We start from the raw sequence: 8,866 nt of genomic DNA on the forward strand, positions 1-8,866 counted from the left end.
TGAACTATTAAAAAAAGCCAATTCTCTAACATACTCAAAAAACAATTGAAAGAATTTGTTGAGGAATATGATCATTATCTGGCATACTTGAGAGATGGAACAACTTGGGCACACAGTAAAAAGACGCTGTTAATATATTTGCTTGCGTAACAACTCGGATGATTTTATCAACACATATCTTAATGTCAGGGTCGGCCTGGGGGTGCACAAGGCAGACTGTCAGTCGAGCCCATAACTTTTTTGAGTATATATATATATATAAATATAAATATTGGATCTTGGTCATCTTATAATTATTGGGCCCAAAACTTTCATCTTATCCAAATCCATTTAATTAAGTTTACGTTATTAAGTCTAAACTAAAATTAAAAATTAAAAACAAAAGTCAAATAAAATATAAAAGAAATAGTTTCGCGAAGAGGAGATCAAACAGTTTGTTGTCAAGAATGTTTGGAGAGTTTCAAAAATCATCGCATTTGATTTTAATACTATATTATTTCTATGTTTATTGCTATAAAGTTAATTATCATTTAAAAAAATTAGCTTATATATTTTGTAAGGGCCTGGCTCGGCTAAGATATTTAAATCCTAATGTAATTGGATTTACAAATTAAGACCAAAGAACTCAATATTAAGGAAGGTGAATCGAGACCATGGAGAACTTGTGATATAAGATCTTCACCGGGTCACCAACGGATTGCAATTGATCAGCCAACTTTTTGGCCGCATCACAATAGGTTGTGATGCTTTGATTATTCTGTTTAAGAAGTTGAACTGAGTTTTGTATTGAAATTTCTTGGCAAACACCTGATTGAAAAAAGTGGTTTCAATAATGGACCAAAGTTCGGTGGCAGTGGCAGTACCCACGGCGAGATGTGCAATGGAGGGATCAAGAGTGGCATCAATACAAGCACACACATATCCATCGTTGCGATCCCACTCGGTCGTCGGTGGGGACCGGGGGTTCGGGTGAGATGTGCTCGAGGAGATACGGTTAAGGGGTTGTTTGGCAATCTTATGCTAAATCAATAAGAAGTCTGATTGATATATTAAGAGGTTGCCAGTGAATCATTTAGCATGTCTCTAAAAGTTAACCACTAACAGGTATGAGCCATTACCTCTGACCGATTCAGATGTAGCATCTTAATGATTAAAGAGGCTACCAAAACGCCCCTAAATGCAAATATTAAGTTTTGAACTCAGTATGGGTCTACATAAAGTCATAAACTTTAATGGACCAGCAAAAGATTTTAGGGCTAGCGAGACACAGAAGGTTAGAAGATTAAATCAGCCTCCATACTTATGAGACCACTAATATTGAATTCAGTTTTCTGTTCATTTGATAAAAAAAATGGTTAAAACAGTTATAGCAGACGTACAAATATGCTGATTTATGGTAGAAATATCTATTTACATGAAAATCCAAGTTGAAACCGGAACCCTTCTTCCACGGCCGTCTCCGAGGATTAAACACCTTGGTAAACACCTCGGCTAAGTCGAAATAAAAAGGTCCGTCGTCCTAATGAGTAACAAAATATAATATAACAATATAAGGCAAAATTAACAATTATAAATTAGGGTTATTAATTGGTGATATTGAAAAAAAAAACAGCACACATTGGTCTTTGGTCGCTGGCTTGGTCAACGGTGGTGTAGTCTAGTGGTCAACGCAAACCAACGGTGGTGGTTGGCTGGATTGATCGTTGTTCAGGTTCTATATATTGGTGTTCACGAAGAAGGAACGAGTCAAATCGGAATTTCAAATGAACGCTATTTCTTTCTTTTTTATTTGATTTTTATATTAGTTTGGGCTCAATATATATCTTGCTAAATTATGTACTATCATATTCTATGCTAACGTCATGTACGGATATATTACAGCAAAAATGAAGTATTATTGTGCAAAAATCGTCGAAAATAACTTTTATAAGGTTAATCTATATATCTTGAAATAAATACGTGAATATTTAATTAAGTTTATCCAGCTTTTGTTATTTGACTTAAATCAATTGCGATTAAATTCGATAATAACTTCCCAGCTAACGCTTCAATGCTTTCCATGCTCATGCAACATTAATGGGTTCGCGAGTATTTGTGAGTTTTAATCTAGTGTTGCAAGTTGCTAGGAATACATGTGTGTATAAATGTTGATCGATGTATTGGAAGAAGAACACACACATCAAGAGAAAGTGAGTAGAAAAATGGGTTTCTCTCAAAAATGGGGCTGGGTGATATTGTTAGGGCTTGCCATTGTATTCCACTTGAGTGTATTAGCTCTTGGGGATGGCAATCATGAAACAAATCGGTGGGGTGATGATGATTGCCGCTTTGGAGGTAGGAGAGGTTGTGTTGGTGGCCGCCGGAGAGGTTCCAAGCGTGATGGAGGTGGGTTTGGTGGGAGTGGAGGACGTAGTGGTGGTTTAGGAGGTGGGAGAGGTCGAGAAGGTGGATTTGGAGTTGGTGGTAGAGGAGCCGGAGGTGGAGGAGGCAATGGAGGTGGGATCGGTCATGTTGGTGGATTTGGAGCTGGAGGAGGGGGCGTTGGAGTTGGGTCGGGTCATGGTGGTGGGTTTGGAGCTGGTGGTGGAGGACTTGGTGGCGGTGGTGGAGCTGGAGGTGGAGGAGGTGTTGGAGATGGGTTTGGTCATGGTGGCGGGTTTGGTGTTGGGGGTGGAGCTGGAGGCATTGGTGCTGGTGGCGGTGGAGGTGGAGGAGGTGGAGGTGGTTCAGGTCAAGGGGGCGGTTTTGGAGCAGGTGGTGGTGCTGGAGGTGTCGGCGGAGGTGGAGGAGGTGGTGGTGGGGTTGGAGGTGGTTCAGGTCATGGGGGTGGTTTTGGAGCAGGGGGAGGAGGTGGTGGTGGTGGAGGTATTGGAGGGGGTTCGGGTCATGGGGGTGGTTTTGGGGCTGGTGGAGGGTTAGGTAGTGGTTTTGACGGAGGAGATGATAGCGGTTTAGGTGGAGGATTCGGGGTTGGAATAGGTGTGGGAGTGGGTGCTGGTGCCGGCAAAGGAATTGGAAGCGGGTCAAGCAGCGGTGGTGGAAATTGTACTATTGACACAAAACAAAAGGCTGCGTGCATGTAAAATTTAGTTAAAGTTTATATTGGCTTACTAAAACTCAATAACAATATTATATTGAATTTAATATCACGCTTCACTATTTATATACTTGCATTTACGATTCCGTGTTTACATTACATTTGGCATGGAGCAAGATCTTTGGTAAATTTGTATCCTTCTGGATTTGTTTCTTGACAAAATTATGTTTGTACCAATTTAACAATTGTCCTTTTATCTTTTTAAAATTGATTTGATTTGTACTTTATGTTTTCAACTTCATAGTGTAAATGAAAGATTAGCTCAATCGAGTAGTACAAAGTCAGTTTTTTTGGCCGGGGGGGGGATCGATGGGGTTTGTGACGTCTTGTGTAAGTAGTTACCGTGTTGGTAGCTGTATAACGTATGTTTTTATAACCAATCGGGAAATTGCCGTTTGTTACTTTTTTATGTTCATAAGATGGTCTCGTACATGTTTTACGCATATTAATTATTGCATGACGGAAACTTTGTAGCATAAGGGGCGGGTCAACCTTTTTTAGAAACTAAAGTGAACTCTAAAAGTGATGCATTTTAAGTAATTAAAGAACTTGAAGTAATTCTATGACGGGGAAATTTTATATACCCTAAACATGCAAAATTACATGTCTTCAAATCTTGCTTATAGAGCATTGTACGTTATGCATTAAAAAGTCGTCTTTTGGGATATGTGTAATGTTGCACGTTTAGAGGTGGTGTATGAAATTATCTTTTGTTACTTGGTTCCAACTAATGGGAATCAAATCACGCACCAGTATGTAGGCACTACCTGATGACACACGAGGTACATATAAGTACCCCGGGAAGTATGTGTGGGTCGGATCGGGTAATGGGTGAGAATGGTTTCTGGTTAAAATGGTTTGATTTGATTTTAAAACAATTAAGGGTCCAAAATCATAGAATATAGAATAAGAACATTAAGAAAAATCTATCCAGCTTCTGAAAATTGCTATAAAAATAATTTGTACCATAAGAAATTTAATTTCAATGCCTATAAAAATGAAATATCTATATTGAATCAAAACATTATTTACTCAAGTGAGATAAAATGATCTTTTTATAATTTTATATAAAAAGCATTTCAAAACCTGCTACTTCAAATGGCAACACTATCAGATTGAATCAGCAATCTACCACAAAGATCATAAACAGCACCATTAAAGCATCAAATACAAAGTTAAAAAAAAACCAGCGGCATCATAACGGGATCACAAATCTGTGACCCCAAAATTCCTAACTCCTGCAAGCTTCATGCCATACGTAGGAGAAGTTGTCATATTTACAAGTACCATATATACTTATATAGGGACTGCAAGTAATCAAATCTGTTCCTTGAAGATGGTATGAAAAATAACGTAAGTGAGGAGAAACTCATACAAAACGAAAGTAATCATAAACCGGAATCCAAATGTAATATATAGGAACAGGAATGCCAATTCTAAGTCACTCAGAAATCAATTAGAAGAATTTGTTGAGGCATATATAGAATTTTGCTTGTGTAACAACTTGGGAACATAGTAAAAAGACTATTAATACGTTTGCTTGCGTAACAACCTGGGTATTTTAATCGTATCAACACATATCTAATTAATGTAATTGGATTTGAAAACCTAAGAAATACAAGTTATGTGCAAGTTTGAAGACACGGAGTACATGCTTGTAGTAGCTGAATTCAAATATTAATTTTGAACCTAGTATGGGTCTACATAAAGTCTTAAACTTTAATGGACCAGCAAAAGATTTGTTGTTTCAGCAAGACTTTAAAGAGACAACAAGAATTAAAGGGCTAGCGAGACAGAAGGTTAGCCGATTAAATCCGCCTCCATACTGGCCTTATGAGACCACTAATATTGAATTCAGTTTTCAGTTGATTTGACAAAAAATGGATAAAACACTAAAAACAGTTATCACTGACATACAACTATCTTGATTAAGAGTTATGGTAGAAATGTCTATTTACATGAAAATCCAAGTTGAAACAGGAACCCTTTTTCCACCCTAAACCCGCCCAAAATAACTTCCTGATGCAGTGTCCGCAAAAACTTCTAGTGTACGAACATAATCATAAGAATGATATTTGTTCTTGGACCGCTATGAGTCTTATTCGGTTGAAAATCTGTGAGTACCATCGAATTGTTTCAATCTAAAAGTGCAACAAGAATCCCAGAGATATCGATCAACGTACGCTATACAATCACAAAGCACAACAATATATCGCCTTGCATTTCTTTTATATATTATCCTGATTCCTGACATTAATTTTATGTAACACAGAAACTATACGGTTAGGAAATTTCCAATATTTGTTAATATGTTTATCATTCATTTAAAACTATGAATTTATTGTGTGATTCTGTTTATGAACAGTAAGGGTTAATTGCACGTCGTAATTAACACACACGTTCCATTTTCTGATCACGTTTATTAGATCAAGTGTTCGGCAATTATATCTATTTCATTAAAATTAGTAAGGTATGATGATGCCCAAGAATATGAGCTTGCATAAAAGTGTTGGAATTTGGATTCTAGTATACCAAAAAGTAAGCAAGATTCGAATGCTGTTACTACATGTACAAACGCGTGCAATTTAATGCAATCCAGCATATAACGCTGCTGACTATTCAGTATTCACTATGCATGCACCTCCAACAACCCGCACTCGTCTACATATGTCTCACTCGATGCATACATCATATCATGCGTACATATCAACTTGGTGATGTGCTCGAGTTGGCGGATGACAAGGTCTTCATCACATAAAGACTAAATAAAAAGTACACAAAGATTGTTTTTATTTTTTTGAAGCATCTTGAGCCTCTATATTCAGTACTTGATATGAAACAATAATTAAATACTTTTTTTGAAAAGCCAATGTTTTGATTAATATAATAATTAACGCTCACTATCTACTACTCTATTAAGGGAGGTTTTCTATTGGATACATGTTCCCTTTCTAGCGTGGCCACATAGACGCCACGTAAGCTATCTTCCATATATTTAACACTAATTTTCTATAATAAATTAATTCACAACAATATTACCAATGAGGGAGTACCGAAGGCCGACTTTACCGACGATCACAAAATCACCAACACGATATTAAAGGTTGTCGAATCCAAAATATTATCCTTACATATGGTTGAAGGATAGTCCCTCATCATAGTGTCCCATATAGGGATGAGCTCGGTACCGGTACTGAAAATACCAATCCTGAAAATCGCCAAATCTTGGTACCGGTACCGAAATCTTCAGTTTGGTACTGGTATTTAAGGTAAAATTCGGAAACGGATTTTCTAGGGACACCGCCCAAATGCTAAAACACCGGCCTATACGCCGCGTATAGGTCTATATGCGGCGTATAGGCCGGTGTTCCTAGAAAATCCAACCAATTTTGTCTTATTATGTTTTTTTTTATTTTTTTTCTTTGTAATTTTGTTATTATTATTATTATCATTATATATTAATTAATTATTTATTTATTATTTAATATCCTTTCGGTGAAAAACAGTTAACACATATATATACCAAAAATCATTGTTAAATCTGTACAAATAAAAGAAAATACGACAACTAAAACATAAAATCTACGTGAAGTCTCCCATGTCCATGCCCATGTCGTCGTCGTGGCCCACGAGCCCCCCGAACGCGTCGTCAACGTCGCCGTCGTCCTCTCCCCTGCGCCTCGGCCCCGAACCGTCCGGGACATCCACGTCATCGCCCCGTTCGCGTCTCACGCCAGACGTGCTCGCCTCGTGGTCAAAACTGGGGGGTGGTGGCGGTGGCGGTGGCACGGTGTTCTGCTGTCCAGACAGCTCCGCTACCCGACTGGCAACAAGCCAGTCGATCTGGCGCGAAATCTGGCTCATCCGCCAGTCCGTCTGGCGCGACATCCGCCTCATCTCCAACTCTAGGCCTCCAACCTAGCGTCGATGGCGGGACCCAGACGCACCGCGCGATATGTGCGTGGAACGTGTTGCGTCGGCCCCTAACAACAAAACCACAGAAATACGTTTAATACGAAGTCGAATTTACCTAAGATGTGCCCGGATCCTCACGTCCGGCACCACCGTCGTCAAGATCCCCGCCGGCCCCCTCCCCCGCGTCGACAGGCTCATGTACAAGCTCCACCTCCGGTACCATGATCGGCGGAGGCTCGACTAAAGGCACCGGGACGTAAGGCGCACGTGCCCCCGCCCCCGCCCCCGCCACCAGTCGGTCCCGTGGGCCGTGGGGCCCGGGGAACGAACACACAATGTGCATGCCGCTGCAACGCTGGCGGTCCAACGGGCAGGGACGGGTCGGAGTGATACGCAGTGTAAGGCCCCGAACCCGGTAGCCCTACTTTAGTGTCGGATTTACTCATAAACACAGTTCGTACAAATCAGAGTTCATTAAAACTTTCGCGGAATATAAAAACTTTCATGAAACGTTACAGCAATCCAAAACTTGCCTCAATTAAACATTCTTGTCTTTCAAAATAAACGTCAATTACATTAAAACATCTTGAGTCTTCAGATGCCAGTCTCCTATTCGCCCACCATGTGCCCGCTCAAGTTAGCTGTCTCATTCTACTCACCTGCGTGCATACTAAAAGTCAGCTACGCTGAGTGAGTTCTAGTTAATCATACACTATACAATACACATAAACTTATATTCTTTCATTCATACTTTCATACTTTCATACTTTCTTTTGTATTAACTTACTTTCATATCTTACGTTATAAAGAGCATTACGCCCTACATTCCTCGAGTATTATTAGGGCTCGGTACCCTCCTTCCTCGAGTATTATTAGGGCTCGGTACCCTCTTTCCTCGAGTATTATTAGGGCTCGGTACCATCTTTCCTCGAATATTAGTAGGGTTCGGTTCCCTAGTTCTCGAATATCAGTAGGGTTCGATTCCCTCTTCGTTACCATACAACCATACATCATACCTCGAGTATTATTAGGGCTCGGTACCCTCCTTCCTCGAGTATTATTAGGGTTCGATACCCTCTTTCCTCGAGTATTATTAGGGCTCGGTACCCTCTTTCCTCGAATATTAGTAGGGTTCGGTTCCCTAGTTCTCGAATATTAGTAGGGTTCGATTCCCTCTTCGTTACCATACAACCATACATCATACCTCGAGTATTATTAGGGCTCGGTACCCTCCTTCCTCGAGTATTATTAGGGCTCGGTACCCTCTTTCCTCGAGTATTATTAGGGCTCGGTACCCTCTTTCCTCGAATATTAGTAGGGTTCGGTTCCCTAGTTCTCGAATATTAGTAGGGTCAGATTCCCTCTTCGTTACCATACAACCATACATCATACCTCGAGTATTATTAGGGCTCGGTACCCTTTTCGCAACCATACAACCATACAACCATCATTTCCTTCTTTTATTAACTTTATCACGTTCATACACATAAGCATACATATCATACTTACCTTATACATAGCGTTACAACCTGACAGTACATGCAATATCCGAAGATCTTTCACGTACCCTCAAGCAATCATTCATACATATCACATCATTCACATAAGGCAGACACTTATCTCTTATGATAAGCGTATTAACAAACATATCGAGTATGCACACAGCCCCGAAAACATAACACATAAATGGGGCTAGAACTCACCTGAACTCTGCTTCTTCCTTCGATAGTTGTAAATCCCTTCTTTAACTGAGCTCGGCTGACTGTATAAGTTACACGTATCAATACTCGCCTGATTTAATCTGGTGACCTAGTATTAGCTTACTTTTACTTATCGTTTTTAATTTATTTTCTA

The sequence above is a fragment of the Bidens hawaiensis genome, unplaced genomic scaffold (assembly GCF_021521415.1).
Source record: "Bidens hawaiensis isolate Kalapana, Puna unplaced genomic scaffold, B.hawaiensis_p1.1 tig00009192_1, whole genome shotgun sequence".
In the NCBI taxonomy this organism is placed as follows: Eukaryota; Viridiplantae; Streptophyta; class Magnoliopsida; order Asterales; family Asteraceae; genus Bidens; species Bidens hawaiensis.